General features: G+C 43.3%; 1 protein-coding gene and 1 long non-coding RNA gene across 3 annotated transcripts in view; both read right to left on the bottom strand.

Moving 5' to 3' along the window:
- gnrhr4 (gonadotropin releasing hormone receptor 4) overlaps positions 1-18,128 on the bottom strand; it is a 148,057-nt gene that overhangs the window by 51,278 nt on the left and 78,651 nt on the right. The window lies entirely within an intron of this gene.
- Positions 277-8,273, bottom strand: LOC133549415 (uncharacterized). Its single transcript, XR_009806081.1, has 3 exons — positions 8,199-8,273; positions 8,031-8,101; positions 277-660 (listed from the first exon to the last, which is right to left on the bottom strand). It is a non-coding gene; the product is annotated as an uncharacterized LOC133549415 (long non-coding RNA).

The following is an 18,128-nucleotide window of genomic DNA, read 5'->3' as shown; positions in this document are numbered from 1 at the left end:
CGTTGGGAAGACTATGTCTCCCGGCAGGCCTGGGAACGCATCGGGATCCCCCTGGAAGAGCTGGACGAAGTGGCTGGGGAGAGGAAAGTTTGGGCATCCCTGCTTAGGCTGTTTCCTCCGCGACCCGACCTCGGATAAGCGGAAGAAGATGGATGGACGGAACGAAAGATACAAACTTTATAGTAAATAAACCGAAGTTTTCACTTCTAATTGTTGTGCTCATTCATAGCGATGGTGTTTTAATGTTCAAGGAACTTTCTGTAATTAAAAAAATCATTCAATAAATTAAAGTTTATTGATACAGCCCTAAATCACAAGTTTCTCAAAGGGCTGCCCCAGCCACAGCGACATCCTCGGCTCAGATCCCACATCAGGGCAAGGGAAAACTTCACCCAATGGGCTACAATGAGAAACCTTGGAAGGGACCACAGATTTGGGATCTCCCCTGGGCGACCGGTGCAATGGACGTCGAGTGGATCTAGTTAAAAGTGTGAGGGACCAGTACATAGTGGGGCCAGCAGGTGATCATCTTGAGTGGAAACAAGCTAGCAGCGCAGAGATGTCCCCAACTGATGCACTGATGAGTGGTCCACCCTGGGTCCCGACTTTGAACAGCTCGCGCATCATCTGTGGTCACCTAATCTGTGCCCCCTCCCCCCTCTAAACAAAGGAGAAAAACAGAAAGATACAGCAGATCCATCCATCCATCCATCCATCCATCATCTTCCGCTTATCCGAGGTCGGGTCGCGGGGGCAGCAGCCTAAGCAGGGAAGCCCAGACTTCCCTATCTCCAGCCACTTCGTCTAACTCTTCCCGGGGGATCCCGAGGCGTTCCCAGGCCAGCCGGGAGACATAGTCTTCCCAACGTGTCCTGGGTCTTCCCCGTGGCCTCCTACCAGCTGGACGTGCCCTAAACACATCCCTAGGGAGGCGTTCGGCTGGCATCCTGACCAGATGCCCAAACCACCTCATCTGGCTCCTCTTGATGTGGAGGAGCAGCGGCTTTACGTTGAGTTCCTCCCGGATGGCAGAGCTTCTCACCCTATCTCTAAGGGAGAGCCCCGCCACCCGGCGGAGGAAACTCTTATCGGCCACTTGCACCCGTGATCTTATCCTTTCGGTCATGACCCAAAGCTCATGACCATAGGTGAGGATGGGAACGTAGATCGACCGTTAAATTGAGAGCTTTGCCTTCCGGCTCAGCTCCTTCTTCACCACAACGGATCGATACAACGTCCACATTACTGAAGACGCCGCACCGATCCGCCTGTCGATCTCACGATCCACTCCTCCCCCACTCGTGAACAAGACTCAGTGGTACTTGAACTCCTCCACTTGGGGCAGGGTCTCCTCCCCAACCCGGAGATGTCACTCCACCCTTTTCCGGGCGAGAAACATGGACTCGGACATGGAGGTGCTGATTCTCATTCCGGTCGCTTCACACTCGGCTGCGAACCGATCCAGTGAGAGCTGAAGATCCCGGCCAGATGAAGCCATCAGGACTACATCATCTGCAAAAAGCAGAGACCTAATCCCGTGGCCACCAAACCGGATCCCCTCAACGCCTTGGCTGCGCCTAGAAATTCTGTCCATAAAAGTTATGAAAAGAATCGGTGACAAAGGACAGCCTTGGCGGAGTCCAACCCTCACTGGAAACGTGTCCGACTTACTGCCAGCAATGCGGACCAAGCTCTGACACTGATCATACAGGGAGCGGACTGCCACAATAAGACAGTCCGGTACCCCATACTCTCTGAGCACTCCCCACAGGACTTCCCGAGGGACAAGGTCGAATGCCTTCTCCAAGTCCACAAAGCACATGTAGACTGGTTGGGCAAACTCCCATGCACCCTCAAAAACCCTGCAGAGAGTATAGAGCTGGTCCACAGTTCCACGACCAGGATGAAAACCACACTGTTCCTCCTGAATCCGAGGTTCGACTATCCGGCGAAGCCTCCTCTCCAGTATACCTGAATAAACCTTACCGGGAAGGCTGAGGAGTGTGATCCCACGATAGTTGGAACACACCCTCCGGTCCCCCTTCTTAAAGAGAGGGACCACCACCCCGGTCTGCCAATCCAGAGGTACCGCCCCCGATGTCCACGCGATGCTCCAGAGTCTTGTCAACCAAGACAGCCCCACAGCATCCAGAGCCTTAAGGAACTCCGGGCGGATCTCATCCACCCCCGGGGCCTTGCCGCCGAGGAGCTTTTTAACTACCTCAGCGACCTCAGCCCCAGAAATAGGAGAGTCCACCACAGATTCCCCAGGCACCGCTTCCTCAAAGGAAGACGTGTTGGTGGGATTGAGGAGATCTTCGAAGTATTCCCTCCACCGATCCACAACGTCCGCATTCGAAGTCAGCAGAACACCATCCGCACCATACACGGTGTTGATATTGCACTGCTTCCCCTTCCTGAGGCGGCGTATGGTGGTCCAGAATCGCTTCGAAGCCGTCCGGAAGTCATTTTCCATGGCTTCCCCGAACTCTTCCCATGTCCGAGATTTTGCCTCCGCGACCACTGAAGCTGCACACCGCTTGGCCCGTCGGTACCCATCCACTGCCTCCGGAGTCCTATGAGCCAAAAGAACCCGATAGGACTCCTTCTTCAGCTTGATCAACTGGTCTAAAAGGGGGGTCTATTTAAAGGCTGGATTATACAAATGAGTTTTAAAATGGCACTTAAATGCTTCTACTAAGGTAGCATCTCTAACTGTTACCGGGAGGGCATTCCAGAGTACTACAGCTCTGTAGACTTTTGTTGGGCTCTGGGAATCACTAATAAACCGGAGTTCTTTGAACGCAGATTTCTTGCCGTGACATATGGTACATAAGCAAACATAGTCCGTTGGCGGGGATGAAAATGTCTGTCTGAGCTTACATGCTGCATTTGAGGAGTTAAAATGCAGGGAAGGAACACAAAAATGCCACTGAAGAAAATGATACAAGCTATTATCGCTGGTCAGCAGACACTTGCAGCAATATTTTGTGCTTCCAATGCCAGTGATCAGACTCGCCATAGTGTTTCAACATTGTCTGTTCAAACTTTGGTCTCTGTTCCAGCTGTGGTTTATAAATCAGTAAAAATGTCTGCACTTTGAAGTACTCTCCAAACTTTTGCACATGTGTCTGACTACAAATTTAATTTGGGTAAAAATGAAATATTTCCTACAAATTCTGCCGCTAAGAAATATTCTCTGGACAATTTTCCCTTTAAATTTGCCTTGCAAAGTTTCACATACTTAGGAGTCCAGGTAAGGTGTACCTTTGCAGAGCTTTACAGAACCAGCTATGTTTCTCTGTTGTCCAGAATCAAGGAAGAGCGCAATCGCTGTTCCTTACTTAATGTATCTACAGTGACTTGTGTCAACTCTGTAAAAATGAATACTTTTCTGCGATTTTCCTATTTGTTCCAGTGTTTACCACTTTTTCTCCCTCAGCCATTCTTTCGTAAATTAGATAAGTCAGATCGTAAGTCAGATTTTAGACTTCATTTGGAATAAAAAGACTCACAGGTTACGTAAGCAATATTTACAGAGAACCGAATCGTCAGGAGGATTAGCACTAATAAACTTTAGGTTTTACTACTGGGCCACTTTTTACATTACAATTCTTAAATATTGGCTACAGTATGTATCATTTAATCCTCCTCTGTTATTTTTGGTTATGGGGGTTAACTTAACAAAACCAGTATCTCTTAGGGCTCTGGTTAACTCTCCCATCCACTTTTCTACTTCCGCTTTTACGAAAAATTACTGTCCTCAAAACGTGGCATCTTATAGCTTTTACAAGTGCATTAATATCAGGTGTCACATCTTGAGTGGCAAACAATTTCAGGATGTGAGCGTAGTTTTATTTTATTGATGCTTTTTACAGAGAAAAAAAGTTCACAATGACAGGTGGTTTAACATTCACTTCTGTGAATACATAGGAGGAGGCTCATTTTTCTTGAAATACTTTGCCCACTGTGTCCACTTTTCTCTTTTTTGACTGACATTTGGTGTAAATGAGGGTGCCAGAGGACGATGTGTTGGAAGCAGGTTTTACGTTGGGTCGAGAGGGAGGAGCCGCAGCCCCGCTTAAAGGGGAACATTATCACCAGACCAATGTAAGCGTCAATATATACCTTGAAGTTGCAGAAAAAAAGACCATATATTTTTTCAACCGATTTCCGAACTCTAAATGGGTGAATTTTGGCGAATTAAATGCCTTTCTGTTTATGGCTCTTGTAGCGATGACGTCAGTACGTGACGTTGCCTAGGTAAGAAAGCCGCCATTTTCATTTTTTCAAACACATTACAAACACCGGGTCTCAACTTTATTTTAATTTTCCTGAAGGAAATCTCCTGAAGGAATCAATAAAGTACAAACTATCTATCTATCTATCTATCTATTTAAAACTGACTTTTTATGTTGACTTTGGACTGACTGGTGGCTGCAACAACACCATGGCTGCGGAACAGAGACACGTGTCAGGCTTACACACACACATGCATCCACAAAAACTATACGCCACACAAACATACCCATAAACATAAAGTTTTGTTGCACTTGTGCAATGACAATAAAGACCTACCGACCATTATACATACATGTCCTTTAAAACCGTCTTTGAAACATTCTTGATTATATACATACATGTCCTTTAAAACTGACTTTGAAACATTCTTGATTATATACATACATGTCCTTTAAAACTGACTTTGAAACATTCTTGATTATACATACATGTCCTTTAAAACTGGCTTTGAAACAACCTTGCAAAATAGTTGTATTCGTAAATTGACACAATATTGATGTCTAACGTTAGCTCCACGTTATTGGTTGGGAAATAACCAAAATTCAATTTCACCACCTGACATTGAACAAACACAGTGAAAAAGTGTGTTGTTTCATTAAAGGGGAACATTATCACCAAACCTATGCAAGCGTCAACATATACCTTGATGTTGCAGAAAAAAGACCATGTATTTTTTAACCGATTTCCGAACTCTAAATGGGTGTATTTTGGCAAATCAAACGCCTTTCTGTTTATCGGTCTTTTAGCGATGACGTCAGAACGTGACGTCACCGAGGTAACACACCCGCCATATTCATTTTCACAATACAAACACCGGGTCTCAGCTCTGTTATTTTCGACTATTTTTTGGAACCTTGGAGACATCATGCCTCGTCGGTGTGTTGTCGGAGGGTGTAACAACACTAACAGGGAGGGATTCAAGTTGCACCACTGGCCCAAAGATGCGAAAGTGGCAAGAAATCTGCCGCCAGACCCCCATTGAATGTGCTGGAGTGTCTGCACATTTTACCAGCGATGACAGACATGGCACAGAGATGTATGGATAACATGCAGATGCATTTGCAGCAATAAAGTCAACGAAATCACAAAGGTGAGTTTTGTTGATGTTGTTGACTTATGTGCTAATCAGACATATTTGGTCGCGGCATGACTGCCAGCTGATTGATGCTAACATGCTATGCTAATCGATGCTAACATGCTATTTACCGACGGTGCTAGGCACACATGGCACAGAGGTGTATGGATAACCTGCAGATGCATTTGCAACGATAAAGTCAACGAAATCACAAAGGTGAGTTTTGTTGATGTTGGTGACTTATGTGATAATCAGACATATTTGGTCGCGGCGTGACTGCCAGCTAATTGATGCTAACATGCTATTTAGGCTAACTGTATGTACATTTGAAACTATATTACGTTTCCTTCCACACACATTTAATGCGAAAAAACCACTTACCAATCCACGGATTTAAGTTGCTCCAGTGCCACAAGATGCGAAAGTCCTGATCGTTTGGTCAGCACATTTTACCGGTGATGCTAACGCAGCTATTCGGCCATGCTATGGCTATGAATAGCGTCAATAGCTATTCGCTCAATAGCTTCAGTTTCTTCTTCAATACTTTCATACTCCAACCATCTGTTTCAATACATGCGTAATCTGTTGAATTGCTTAAACCCCTGAAATCCGAGTCTGAATTCGAATAAATGTTTCTATATCTTGCTGTGGTATTCGCAATTGTTTGTTTACATTGGCAGCACTGTGTGACGTCACAGGAAAACGGACAGTGTCTTGGCAGAGAGCGAAAAAAAAGGCACTTTAATACTTTTTTTAGGGATATTCCGGGACCAGTAAAATTTTGAAAAAAACTTCAAAAAGTACAAAAAGCCACTGGGAACTGATTTTTATTGTTTTTAACCCTTTCAAAATTGTGATGCTGTTCCCCTTTAACTGGAGGTCAGTGGTGTAAATATCGAACTGGACTAGTATCAGAAGGATCCTAGTGTTTTTAAGAGCCAGTGTTGCATATCAATAATGACAGAGACAACGATGAACTAGAATGTTGAATGTCCAAAAATATATTGAAGAGTGCACATGAAAATTTACAACAACTGTAGTATATGAAAAATAATAAACGAAAATAAGAAAATCCGGCAGAATAGAAACCCTTTTTGTCTTAGTTCCCAAAGTTTGTTTAAATTGTCAGTTGGGGCTCGTTTCTCTGTAACTGACAGAGCACTGTATAAGTTTTGTCCTACCGCACAGACCGTGGGGGAGGGGACGTCAACACTGCACCACAGTGTCCAGGTTTTCAGGTAGCTCGCCACCCCAGTATGCACTGGGAATCAGATCGATAGATCTGGGTATTGGGGGAAATCAGTATTGGAGTTGGAGAGACTGCGGAGCCTCTCATCCACCTGGGCTGGAAAGGTGATGCTGTCCTCTCCACACAAGGGATGAAGATGGTATTTGAATAACCCAATCAAAAAAAAAAAACTGACCTAATAATAGATCAGACAAGACCCAATAGCTTGTGTTATTCACACACACTAGTTTCCACAGTGTTTTTAAATAACCATGAAATAGCTTAAATACTTTTAACTTGCATTAATTAGCTCAATCATGTCATTAATCACCAATCATGTATCGCAAATGCTTTGGTTTACAATGTATTTGTTGTCAAAATAAGAAATATCAAAATAAAAGTTAAGCGCTTATTATAGTCCTTTTTATAGTTATTTTCGATCGTGAGATTTACAGGCGGATCGGTGCGGCGTCTTCAGTAATTCGGACGTTGTATCGATCCAATGTGGTGAAGAAGGAGCTGAGCCGGAAGGAAAAGCTTTCAATTTACCGTTCGATCTACGTTCGCATCCTCTCCTATGGTCATGAGCTTTGGGTCATGACCGAAAGGATATGATCACGGGTACAAGCGGCCGAAAGGAGTTTCCTCCGCCGTGTGGCGGGGCTCTCCCTTAGAGATAGGGTGAGAAGCTCTGCCATCCGGGAGGAACTCAAAATAAAGCCGCTGCTCCTCCACATCGAGAGGAGCCAGATGAGGTGGTTCGAGCATCTGGTCAGGATGCCACCCGAACGTCTCCCTCGGGAGGTGTTTAGGGCACGTACAACCGGTAGGAGGCCACGGGGAAGACCCAAGACACGTTGGGAAGACTATGTGACCCGGCTGGCCTGGGAACCTCTCGGGATCCCCCTGGAGGAGCTGGACGAAGTGGCTGGGGAGAGGGAAGTCTAGGCTTCCCTGCTTAGGCTGCTGCCCTCGCGACCCGACCTCGGATAAGCGGAAGAAGATAGATGGATGGATGGATGGATATAGTTCTTTTTACCAATTGTTCAAATATTAAAAAATATATGAAATGTTTCTTTAAATACAAAAGTACAAATACGATTTAAATGCACCTTTAGTTCACAATTAAACAAGGTAGGTTAATTGTACAAGATTCACATTAATATTCAAAAGGGACTTGTGTAGCAACTTTGAGGTATATAAAGTTAGAATGTGATAAATATCTCTACCTTGCTAGCACAGGTGAGCGATGCACTAAAAATTACCCCTCCAATCAATAAATCAAAAGTGCTCAGTAATCTATTACTTCAGTAAAACAAAAATAATCACAGCGTTCCCAGCATGTGCTGTAAACACAAACAAATTAAATATCACCAACACTTGTGGCTCAAGTAAAACATCACATCATTGTTATTATTCACTCACCGCTGATCAAGCGATATGACTGCACACAGGGATGTCAATCAGTGAATGTTACACTCGGATGTCACGCTGCTCTACAAAGTTCAAACGACACAATATATGGATCAAAAGTTGTATAACAACATTAGAAATGTGGATGGATCAAATTGCAAGCTAATTTTAAAGCCTTACCGGGTGGATTGCAAAGGATTGTTCGACAAGTTCTCCACATGTGTTTAGCATAACCGTACATAAACAGAAAGAAACAGGAAGGGGCGTTTCTCTGCTTTCACACTACAGGAAGTTGCGTCACAATAGGGACATGGAAAGGCTCACAGATCGCCCTCTAGAGGTGACAATCATGGAGACAGGTATTTTTTACCTCTACAAATCCTGTGAAGACACCATGTTTGTGCCAACATTTCTATGTATATTGTGTGTTTTAGATTTTAACAATTTGTATAACAGGTTAAAAATATAAATGAATAACATAAAGTGCAGATTAGTGTGTACCTGTTTGAACACTTATTCAACTGAAATTAATGTATCTTTACTAAATGAATTATTTGAACTCAAATGAATTATTTCAAATCCGGACATTGGGTGTTTTCAAGCCAGGGTTACAAGCAGTTTTCTTCATTTAAGAAATTAAGCTAATTTTTACACTTACCAAACTCATCTCGCGAGCCTGATTCAACCCACAGGCTGCAAGTTTGACATCAGTGCAGACATTTCTGCCAAAAGTGCATCAACAAAGCATTGAGCAAAGGCTGTAAATACTCTTATATGTGTGATTTTTTTTAGGTTTTTATTTTCAATAAATTTGTCAAATTAAAAAACAAAACTTCATGGTGGCAGAGGGGTTAGTGTGTCTGCCTCACAATACGAAGGTCCTGCAGTCCTGGGTTCAATCCCATGCTCGGGATCTTTCTGTGTGGAGTTTGCATGTCCTCCCCGTGAATGCGTGAGTTCCCTCCGGGTACTCCGGCTTCTTCCCACTTCCAAAGACATGCACCTGGGTATAGGTTGATTGGCAACACTAAAATTGGCCCTAGTGTGTGAATGTGAGTGTGAATGGTGTCTGTCTATCTGTGTTGGCCCTGCGATGAAGTGGTGTACCCCGCCTTCCGCCCGATTGTAGCTGAGATAGGCCCCAGCGCCCCCCGCAACCCCAAAAGGGAATAAGCGGTAGAAATGGATGGATGGACAAAAAACAAAACATTTTCACATTGTCATTATGGGGTATTGTCTGTAGACTTTTGTAGACAAACATTCATGTATTCCATTTTGGAATAAAGCTGTAACATAACAAAATGTGGAAAAAGTGAAGCACTGTGAATACGTAACTCAGATATGGTAACATGAGCAAGTGATTAAGTGAATTTTATCCCGGAACATATTTTAATGAGATTTTTAGTCGATTTTTATCATCAATTATTACACCCCAGATTTTTTTTCATCTGTTCAATGTCTACTCTGTCTATTGGTATTTGACTTTCTTTTCTACTGTTACTGAATAGCATGATTTTAGTTTTACTGAGATTCAGTGATAGTCTGTTTTTGTCAAACCATCTCTTTGTTCATTTCTAATAATAAAACATGTAAAAAAAATAGTTGATGTGTTAACAAATCAAGAGTCCCCCGAACCAAGAGGTGTTGGTGGCAGCCTTCCGCACATTGGCTGAACATTGTGAATTTGGGAACACTCTCAGTGATGCATTGAGGGACAGGCTCTTGTGTGGTCTTAAATATGCCGCAGTTCAAAAGAATTTGCTCACAGACAGGCATTGACACTTCAAAGGGGCATTAACGTAAGCGTACCCATGGAAATGGCCTCCAAAAAAGCAAAACAGATGCACGATACAAGACGTAGAGATGTAGCAGCAGTAATCGATATTTTGAAGGGGCATGTTTTCGTTGTGGTATACATGGTCATATGGCTTCTTTTTGCTGGTGTAAGGACATGGCTTGCCGGAATTGTGGTCGACGAGGTCATGTAGAGAAAACATGCAGAAATTAAAAGGAAACAATGATTGAAGAAGAGTGAAGTACTATGAATAGAAATTAAAGTACACAATACAAAAGAAAACGGAATGTCACGGTATTTCAATGTTGGTCAATATGGTAGTACTTGGAAAGCCAACAGTTTTCTGAGGTGGTACTAGCTGAAAAAAGTTTGAGCCTTGTTGGGAAGTAATGCAGTTAGAGATGATGAAATAAGGCTAGACAAGGACGTGTTTGCCGCGATAAATATGATAAATACTCAGTGGCCTAGTGGGTAGAGTGTCCGCCCTAAGATCAGTAGGTCGTGAGTTCAAATCCCGGCTGAGTCATACTAAAGACTATAAAAATGGGACCCATTACCTCCCTTCTTGGTACTCAGCATCAAGGTTTGGAATTGGGAGTTAAATCACCAAAAATGATAACCGGGCGCAGCCACTGCTGCTGCCCACTGCTCCCCTCACCTCCCAGGGGGTGATCAAGGGTGATGGGTCAAATGCAGAGAGTAATTCCGCCACACCTAGTGTGTGTGTGACATTCATTGGTATTTTAACTTTAACTTTACACTTCCTTACTGTAGGAGAAGAGTCAATTGGCTTTTAGACTAAAGTCCACTCAGAAGTATTCAATGACTATGCAAATACACACAGGTGTCAGGCATCATTGTGTATCATTAGGCCTGGTCAGATAGTCATTCACTCGATTTATCGAACGGTTAATGAAAATGAAGTTGATAAATTGCTACATTTGTGTGTGTTTGTTTTCTTTGTCGCTCAAAGAGGAAGAAAGAGGTCTCACTCTGCCCTCAGCACTCGAGCACGTGTATTCAACAATAGAATTAACTGAACACAATAAACCCTCTTCAGTCATGCACAATCTTTGTCTCGGTGGGCATAGAGCGGGAAAGCTTGCTTACAGAGAAATTAATAGGTGCAGCCGCAGAACCACTGTAAGTCCACACCAACGCGAAGAGTTTCAAAAACACAATTTTTGGGGTTAAAACTATCTCCAGCCACACAAGTGGGGTTTCAAAACTGTCTACACACAAACGCATACACTCTCTGTCATGCAAATTCTGTCCAAACAGAAGCCTGAAAAAAGCAGCAATAGCTGACTTGGTGGCATTACACTATAATATTTATTTTGTTTTGGGTTGCCTACCAGGGGTAGGCAACCCAAAACACTGAAAGAGCCTTACTGGCCCAAAAATACAAAGAACAAATCTGTCTGGAGCCGCAAAAATTAAAAAAGCTTATAGTGTCTTACTTTTTAAATACACCAATGGTGCAATTGGACACATCCTCAGTGATGTAATCTAGGATCACAGGGGGTTTCGAGTCTTTCAATAATCCGACCCCCTCCCCTAGGCGACCCAGCCAGGGTTGATCAAGCCCCAGCCTGTGTCCAGGTAGCGCTACTGCCCTACATGCCACGCCTCTCCCCTCCTGATCCACAGCCACCTTGATGCCACTTCTGCTGCATCTGTGGCTAACTTTATGCCCCTTTGCTGGCTGACCCCTGTGATGCCCTGCAGAGAGATTTGCCCACAATCCCTCGACATCCCACTTCAACGGGCCGGCACATCGCTCGCCACCCATTGCTCCGACACTCCTCCACAAGCTGAGAGTACTTTGCGCTCTTCCTCTCATTGGCCTCCTCCATAGGGTCCTCCCAAGGCACTGTGAGCTCCAGGAGGATTACCTGCTTGGAGGCCACTGAGGTGAGCACAATATCTGGCCTTAGTGTTGTTTTGGCAACCACGTCAGGGAACTTCAACTGCTTTCCCAGATCAACTGACAGCTCCCAGTCTCGTGCTGTTGCCAACAGACCAGAAGAGGTGTTCCAGGCAGCCAGTGTCGACTTCTCCCCAGCTCTGATGAAAGCGGTGCTCTTCCCTGGGCGGAGGTTCTTGCTGTGACTGACTCCCCTGCAGATAGTATCAGCTATGGCTTTCAGGACCTGGTCATGTCGCCAGCAGTACCGCCCTTCACCCAGGGCTTTTGGACAACAGCTTAGGATGTGCTCCAAGGTTCCTCTCCTCTGGCAGAAGGGGCACCCTGGTGTCTCCACCTTCCCCCAGATGAAGAGGTTGGATGGACTTGGCAGAGGTCGTAGACCGCCTGGATCAAGAACTTTATTCGATGGGGTTTGACTTTCCAGAGCTCGGTCCATGTGACCTTATATTATAGTGTATTATGAAGTCTTATAATGAAGGCAAAACATTACGTAAGTGTGTATATTAGCTATAATAGCCTACCATCAAAATTACAATGTGTTGCAGGGTGAAGCAAATCTTTGTTGAGATAAATATTGAAATGTTATGATTATTCTACACATTTTTACAACATTAGAAAATATTAGTAAATCAGAGGCTAATCAGAAGGTGAGATAACTCTTGGAAGTTACTGGCTTTTAATGGCCAAAGGTATGGATGTGTGTGTCCAAGTTAAGGCTGTATTTTTTTAATAGATTTCTTACAATCTTTGGCAAGCTAGGTAACATTTGCTGTGGTCTGGAACAACATGGTACACACACAACTATCTGAAATGCAGCCAATATTACATATAGATAATGTGTAATGAGATATGCAAAATTTAATTATATACAAAGAGGATAAAAGTGAAGGAAATAAATGAGCTCAAATATACCTACCTGCCTGATTATCACTCCAACAAGTCAATATAATCAACAAAGTGCACCGTTGTGCATTCACGCACAGCATGAAACTAATGGTGGACAAAATGAGACAAAATGGGAGTGGAACATTTTACATGTAAACCAACTTTTGCGTCACAGTCCAAACTATGGTGGGTTCAAGAAGCGCCGAAATTAGCCAGAAAAAAACAATGTTCACTAACTAATCTCATCAGTGAAGCATACATACACACATATTAAACAGTGGGCTTTCCAACAATTGGGAAGGTTTGTGTCAGGTTTGTCCTCAAACATATACCATTTTTAAAAATGCTCCAGGGAGCCACTGGGGCGGCACTAAAGAGCCACATGCGGCTCAAGAACCGCGGGTTGCTGACCTCCCTATTAGCCGTACAATGACATCAGGGCTTCCCGTGGCGCTTTGTTGTTAAGGTCAAAGAGTCACCGCCTAAACTAACGTCTCAACAAGCTGCTGTGCTTTCTTCTGCCTCTGCCCCTGTCAGTACGTCTCTGCCTCACCCAGCATTGTCCAACCCACAGAACCATCTGATTAGTTACACGCTGAGCGGTAACAGCCAATCAGCAGTGTGTATTCAGAGTGCATGGAGTCAGTGCTCCTGCGGTGTGGTGAGCAGAACGGTGTTTAGCAGGTAAGCATAAGGCAGCGGCCTCTCCCTAAATTGCAATAAACACCTCCCAGTCAACTACTGGTAACATCACTATGAGCCCGTGACGTTCTAGAAATATAAGCGGCAGCTCAGCTCGTCGCAGTCCTTGAGGTAAAGGCTAATTAGCCTTTAGCGTTACGTTAGCTCAGTGTGTGTGTGTGTGTGTGTGTGTGTGTGTGTTTCTGAGAGAAAGACAAGCATTATTGACCTACAGTTAACAACTAAGTTATTTCACTTTACCTGGTTCTGTGTTGATTGGGCTGTGTTGAAGCAGCAAAAAACGACATTATGTTAAATGAAGAGTTTCCTGAAGCTGTCTCTGGTAGTGTATATAATAATGTAGCTGCTTCGGGCTGTTTATATATATATATATATATATATATATATATATATATATATATATATATATATATATTAGAAATGCGCGGATAGGCAATTATAACATCCGCATCACCAAAGTTGTCATCCACCCGCCGTCCACCCGAACTAACATTTTATCAGGACCGTACCCGCCCGCCAAACGCCCGCTGAAATACATCAGAGGTCGGCCGCCTTATTTAAACCTGTTTCACACAGTATCAAAGACAATTAGAGCAGCCAGCGTTCTCGCGATTATCCTATAGCGTTCATTCTGGTGACAAGAATATGGGCGTGCTATGAAGCTATTGCCTTAGACACCTTCAACAACATGTACGAGCCGATTGTTGGTCCAGCAACATGTTGTGTGCAGCTTCCACAATTACACGTATAAGATTGAAAGGCATACTGGGTGATACAGCGTACACTGATGGTTGTGATATAAACAACTTTAACACTTACTAATATGCGTCACGCTGTGAAGCCACACAATACAAGATTGACAAACACACTTCGGGAGAACATCCTCACAGTAACACAACATAAACGCAACACAACAAATTCACAGAATCCTTTGTATTCGTGACACTTCGAAATTTTGACCCATTTTGGGATTTAAAACTCTGAGTTTGAGAAACCCTGATTTATGGTAATTACAGAGCTCAGATACTTAAAGAGGCAAAACGCTGGAATAAATTGGGCAACACCTGCCAGGAGTGGGTGTTGTAAATTGTCGTCATCAACAGCATCAGTGAGTAGAAGAAATGTCGGAAGAATGGGGATGATGAATGTGTTTAGAAAACTATTTTGTAAAATAAAAAATATATATATACTGTAACAGGAGATTATGTTTCTGCCTGGGTTGTCTTGAAAACAATAATTTTCATGATTGCTCATGATTTTTTTTTTTCTAAATTAAAAAAGTTACATAACACGAGGAGTTCTGCTGTTGTCGTTTATATAAAATTGTTGCATTTGCATGATCCAGTGAACCAGCTTAAGAACTACTTTTACAGTTTGAATTGTAATATTTGTTCATTGTATTAATGTATTCCTAACAGTCAATTGTTTTCATTTTGTAGCATGTCTCTTGGCGACACTGGTTCCAGTAGGCTAAATGTACAGTATGTTGTTGTTGTTTTTTGTCCAATCATATTCCAGCGTCTATGTGATTCCATGCCAATCTTAAATTAGATTTCAGATTTGTTCCTTTATGACTGCACAATAATGTAAGTGTTACCTGGACTTCAAAAATATTAGCCGCAACGCTATTATTTCCTTGAAGAAGAGTTGAAATATGAAAAAAAAATAAAAAGGGGCAAACAGCCGTTAAAATCCCTCACCTGCTTGATTTTGGTTGAAACAAGCAATTGTAGTTAAATTTGGTTAACTATGACAACCACTAATGATTTCTCAAATATCCAATAGCGTTCATCCTGATGACAAGAATATGGACGTGCTGTGAAGCTATTTCCTTAGACACCTTCAAATTGCTGGTCCGGCAACATGTTCTGTGCAGCTTTCGCAATTATACGTACAAGATTGAAAGGCATACTGGATGATACAGAGTACACTGATGGTTGTGATATAAACAACTTTAACACTTACTAATATGCGCCACGCTGTGAAGCCACACAATACAAGATTGACAAACACATTTCGGGAGAACATCCTCACTGTAACACAACATAAACGCAACACAACAAATACATAGAATCCTTTATATTCGTGACACTTTTTGAAAATATTTTACACCCCCACACCCCCAACTCTGCCCACCTTACTGACGCACGGGGGGAGGGGGTTTGCTGTTAGCTAGCGTTCTTAATTGGTGTGGCTTCACAGCGTGGCGCATATCACTAAGAGTGTTAAAATTATTTATATCACAACCATTAGTTTACTCTGTGTAACCCAGTATGCCTTGCAGTCGTGTGCGTGTTGCTGCTGAAGCCACGCACAACATAATGCTGGACTGACAAGCGGATCATAAATGCTGTAGAAGGCGACAAAGACAATGGCTTTATAGCACGCCCGAATACTTATTATCTGGGTGACTGCAGGCAGTCATTCAAGAGAATAACAGCGTTTCCTGTTATCTCCTTCGCTTTATGACACGAATCTTAAATTGGTCTTTGAATGGCAAAAGATACCGATCCCACACCCATGTTTATTAAATATTTCCGGATGGTTCAATCTATTTTTTCGTCATGTCAACCGCCCGACCCGTGGTTTATCCGCGGACTCCACGCCTGAGACCGAAAACACACAGCCCGGCCCCTGTTAAAACATTTTAACCCAATGCTGCTCCAGAGTCAATGAGTTTGGGGATCCCCTGGTTCAAAGAATCCAGTGTTTAGAAATTATGTGGAAACAATTCAGTCTTTAAAAATTCAGTGTAAAAAAATTCAGTCTTTAAAAATTCAGGGTGTAAAAATTCACTGTAAAAAATCAGTTCTAAAAAATTCAGTGTCAAATAATATGCTGTTTTAAAAACCAATTCCCACTGAAGACAATCGCTCCTGTTTCAAAACCAGCCAATGAGGTGTCAAGTTATAAGTCACGTGATACTGCTCTTGCAAAACAGCTTAAAAAAGGCAGTTCCCTCGGTCACCTAGGCATTATACAACATGATTAACATTTCAACGCAGTCGGCTGGAAATGTTCTATACTGAACTATAGAAATGATTCCAAAGGTTGGAATCTGCAACTTTGGGGGACTTCAACGCTCATGTTGGCAATGACAGTGAAACCTGGAGAGGCGTGATTGGGAAGAATGGCCGCCCGGATCTGAACCCGAGTGGTGTTTTGTTATTGGACTTTTGTGCTCGTCACAGTTTGTCCATTACAAACACCATGTTCAAACATAAGGGTGTCCATATGTGCACTTGGCACCAGGACACCCTAGGCCGCAGTTCCATGATCGACTTTGTAGTTGTGTCATTGGATTTGCGGCCTTATGTTTTGGACACTCGGGTGAAGAGAGGGGCGGAGCTTTCTACCGATCACCACCTGGTGGTGAGTTGGCTGCGATGGTGGGGGAGGATGCCGGACAGACCTGGCAGGCCCAAACGCATTGTGAGGGTCTGCTGGGAACGTCTGGCAGAGTCTCCTGTCAGGTAAAGTTTCAATTCCCACCTCCGGAAGAACTTCGAACATGTCACGAGGGAGGGGCTGAAGATTGAGTCCGAGTGGAGCATGTTCCGCACCTCTATTGTCGAGGCGGCTGATCGGAGCTGTGGCCGCAAGGTTGTTGGTGCCTGTCGTGGCGGTAATCCTAAAACCCCTTGGTGGACACCAGCGGTGAGGGATGCCGTCAAGCTGAAGAAGGAGTCCTATCGGGTCCTTTTGGCTCATAGGACTCCGGAGGCAGTAAACAGGTACTGACAGGCCAACCGGTGTGCGGCTTCAGCGGTCGCTGAGGCAAAAACTCGGACATGGGAGGAGTTCGGGGAAGCCATGGAAAACGACTTCCGGACGGCTTCGAAGCGATTCTGGACCACCGTCCGCCGCCTCAGGAAGGGGAAGCAGTGCACTATCAACACCGTGTATGGTGCGGATGGTTATAAAAGAAGTCGATCATGAAGGTGGTCTGCAGTAGAGAAGCAACATTCATATATTCTCAATATTCAGTGTTTTATTGTTCATATTGAGTATTGTAAATCCCACATTCTGTGTTTTCATCTTCATTCTTTGTCTTATTCAGTAGAAACTAAAATGTAATTTAGTTTTTGAGACGGTCTGTTTTAACATGTTTAGTATCAGTCATTATTGTGTGAGTGTTTGTACCATCATGTGATAATTTTTTATCATTTTTAGCGAAATTTTGGGCTTATTTTTTACTAATACACAGCAAAGTTCACTGTTTAGTGTTCATAAAAAGGGGTCGAAGCACAAACAGTAGATTAAATGGCCAGTGGCACATTTGATTGATTGATTGATACTTTTATTAGTAGATTGCACAGTTCAGTACATATTCCGTACAATTGACCACTAAATGGTAACACCTGGATAAGTTTTTCAACTTGTTTAAGTCGGGGTCCACGTTAATCAATTCATGGTAAATTCATAGTACTGCATAACCCACCTCTTTGTAATATAATTCACATATGTAAGACCTGTGTCATGTGACTTTAAACTTGACACCTCATTGGCTGCCTCTGAGACAGGATCGATTGCTTCAGTCCTAATTTACTGGAAGTGGGTCTTGCTTTTGAAGCAGTGTGTTTTTCAGCACTGATTTTTCATGCGCTGAATTTTTAAATATTGAATTTAAAACTACTAAATTTTTAATCACGCGCTTTTTGCGAACAAACTTTTTTTCACTGAAATTGTCAGTATAGGCTTCACGGTGGCAGAGGGGTTAGTGCGTCTGCCTCACAATACGAAGGTCCTGCAGTCCTGGGTTCAAATCCAGGCTCGGGATCTTTCTGTGTGGAGTTTG

This window comes from Nerophis ophidion, linkage group LG03, assembly GCF_033978795.1.
Source record: "Nerophis ophidion isolate RoL-2023_Sa linkage group LG03, RoL_Noph_v1.0, whole genome shotgun sequence".
NCBI classification, from domain to species: Eukaryota; Metazoa; Chordata; class Actinopteri; order Syngnathiformes; family Syngnathidae; genus Nerophis; species Nerophis ophidion.
Note: the sequence above shows the minus strand (reverse complement) of the source record. Positions and strands in the feature narration are given on the sequence as shown.